Raw genomic sequence first — 3,424 nt, forward strand, 5'->3', positions numbered from 1 at the left:
GACGGATAGAGTATTATTTTTGGTTAGTGTTATTTTTTATATGTATATGAATTACATATATAAATAGTTATATATTTAATTTATTTATGACGTTATCCGGATCAAACACCCGTCTGCCTTCTGGGTCAGTTCGACTTTTGACCCGATATAGTATGCGAGTCAACATCCGGACCAGGTCTAAAAACATTGGTTTAGTCAGTTAGTTGGTAATTAAATAAGGTTAGAAACATGCAACACACCATCACCATCACCATCATACAAAGACAAAATTATATTGTATCCGTCACACATTGTACGTGGTGGTCAGCTAGTTTTTGATTTACTTACTATTACCTTGAGTTGCTCACCATTTATAGAATTAAAAAGGACCAAGAAAAAATGAAATGTTGGTGACGTGGCGAACAACAACCTCCTCTAGTCTAGCTATATAAAGAGCAATACATATATATAGTCTCATGCAATTCCCGTCAACTTTAAAATCCGTAGGGAAAGATGCCTGCCTTATCATTCTCCATCGCCGTCAAGGCTGCTCTCTACCCTCCTTCCAGCTACTCGGCTTGAAGTAGCGCTCTCCCCACACGGCGGGCAGTTTCCAAATCGATCATAACCGACGCGTCATCTATCGCTCAGTATTGTCGTTGGACACCGTCTCATTCTAAGGATCTCTATAACATTGGTGGTTGGGGTGCACCTTACTTCTCCATCAACTCCTCTGGTAACATCACCATCCGTCCGCATGGTGCCCGGACCTTGGACCATGAGGAGATAGATCTCCTTACGGTCGTGAACAAGGCCTCCGGTTCAAAATGTACCGGAGGCCTGGACCTCCCACTCCCACTCCCACTCATCATTCGGTCTCCTGATATTCTGAAAGACCGCCTCGAATGCCTCCAATCCGCATTCAATTATGCTATCAAGTCCCAACACTATAACTCTCATTACCAAGGAGTTTATCCTGTAAAATGCAATCAGGACCGTTTCCTAGTAGAGGACATGGTCAAGTTTGGATCCTCGTTTCGGTTCGGGTTAGAAGCTGGTTCCAAACCCGAGCTTCTTCTGGCCATGAGCTGTCTTTGCAAAGGTAGCCCCGAATCTCTCTTGATATGCAACTGTTTCAAAGATCCTGAATACATCTCACTAGCTTTAGTTGCGCGAAAGCTTTCATTAAACACCGTGATTGTTCTGGAACAAGAGGAAGAGCTGGATGCTGTGATTGATATCAGCTTAAGGCTAGGCATTCGACCCGTCATTGGCGTTCGTGCTAAGCTCAGGACCAAGCATTCTGGCCATTTTGGATCAACTTCGGGAGAAAATGGTAAATTCGGTCTCACTACCTCGCAAATTCTCGGTGTTGTGAAACGGCTAGAACAACGTGGCATGTTGGATTGCTTCCAGTTGCTCCACTTCCCTATCGGATCTCAAATCCCTTCCACAGCCTTGCTTGCTGATGGCGTTGCTGAAGCCGCTCAAATTTACTGCGAGTTAGTCCGCCTTGGTGCTTCAATGCAAGTTATTGATATAGGTGGTGGGCTTGGGATCGATTACGATGGTTCAAAATCCACTAATTCTGATTCCTCTGTTGCTTATACTTTACAAGAATATGCAATGGCGGTTGTCCAGGCAGTCAAGTGTGTTTGTGATGGGAAATCCGTGAAGCATCCTGTGATTTGCAGCGAGAGTGGCCGTGCCCTCGTATCCCACCATTCAGTTCTGATATTTGAGGTCCTTGGTTCCAGCAAGTACACGGCTCCAGCCATGTCTTCTTTTGATATCGAGCAGCTCCCTGTGGACGCTCGTTCTGACTATGGCAATCTATCACATTCTGTTGTTAGAGGAGATTTTGAGGCTTGTTTGGTTTATGTTAATCAACTGAAACAAAGATGTGTCGAGAAGTTCAAAGACGGATCATTGAGCATGGAACAGTTGGCTGCTACCGATCGGTTATGTGATTCGGTGGCCAAGGAAATTGGGGCATCCAACCCTATAAGCACTTATCAATGCAATCTTTCTGTTTTTGCATCGGTTCCAGATTTCTGGGCGATAAAACAATTGTTCCCCATCATTCCAATCCATCGCCTAGACCAACGCCCAAACAAAAGGGGAATTCTGTGGGATCTAACTTGTGATAGTGATGGGAAAATTGACAAGTTCATTGGCGGCGAATCGAGCTTACCGATCCATGGATTGGAAGGATACAAGGGGAAGAAATACTATTTGGGGATGTTCTTGGGAGGTGTTATCAAGAGGTCCTTGGGGGTGTCCACAATTTGTTTGATGGTCCAAGTGTGGTTTATGTGTCTCGGAGCGATGGGCCATTTGGATTTACAATTACAAGAGCGATGTGTGGTCCATCTAACGGTGATGTTCTCCGTTCAATGCAGCACGAGCGAGAGATCATGTTTGAGACGCTTAAGCACAGGATTGAAGAATATGTTCATGATGATGGTAACATGTGTGGAGCTATGATTGCAAATGGCATTGCTCAGTCTTTCCACAACATGCCTTACTTAGTTGCGGGCTGCAAATGGCATGCAAAGGGCAACAATGGGTTGTTCGAATCTGGACATCCGTAATTGACTACAATGATTTTGGCTATTGTTCACATTTGAAAATAAGATAATTATGATAAGCTGGTTATTGAGAAAAGTAAAAGGAATTATAATAATGAATTTGACAAAAACATAATGTGTCGATTGAAAAAGAAAAGTGAAAGGTGGAGACTGATTGAATAAATACATTAATCAAATTGCATATGTATAATGTGTTAAATAAAGTTTCGCAACAGAAAATTATAGAGTAAGAACTTGCATTAATTGTCCTTTCATGCTTTCAAACATCAAATTCATAAAGAGTCGGATAGAAAAGTGCTTCATGTGACATGATTAATCAATCAACATGTGGCTTGTGTCATGTGAATTCGTTTTGTCATTAGCTATTATTGTTGATTGACCTCCCAATGCGTACTCATGATGTGGCATGTTAAAGTTAGATATCGGTCGAGCCTTATATAACAAAACATATAAATCGACGGGAGATGACGTTTATTTCCTTCGTGACCTTTTCTTATAAACAGTAAACGGTAAACATGTTTTCAACAAAATAAAATAAGTAGTATAAAAATCAAGATAAATAATTATTTATCATGTTATCTAGGTTTTAAATTATATGACGAGTAAATTTGTTAGATGATTGGTTTAATAAGCGATCATCTAAAAAGATAGTTATGGGGTGTTGCCCATGCAAAATTCACTACAAAAAGCCACTACGCATGTGAAAGAAGATGGGTGTTTCCCTCCTTGGCGTTCCTTTGTTGTGGAACGGCGTAGAGGCGCAGGTGAAGATCCCATTTGTTTTAAGCAACCAATAATAATTCGGCACATCATCCTTTACTTAATTTCTTTATTTATTTCTTTTAAATATTGTT

The 3,424-nt window shown here is 41.4% G+C and overlaps 1 pseudogene; it reads left to right on the plus strand.

The window, feature by feature from the left end:
• Nucleotides 1–492: 492 nt before the first annotated feature.
• On the plus strand, nucleotides 493–2,573 carry LOC143587262 (arginine decarboxylase-like; annotated as a pseudogene).
• The last annotated feature ends 851 nt before the right edge of the window (nucleotides 2,574–3,424 follow it).

This window comes from Bidens hawaiensis, unplaced genomic scaffold (genome assembly GCF_021521415.1).
Source record: "Bidens hawaiensis isolate Kalapana, Puna unplaced genomic scaffold, B.hawaiensis_p1.1 tig00035433_1, whole genome shotgun sequence".
NCBI lineage: Eukaryota > Viridiplantae > Streptophyta > Magnoliopsida > Asterales > Asteraceae > Bidens > Bidens hawaiensis.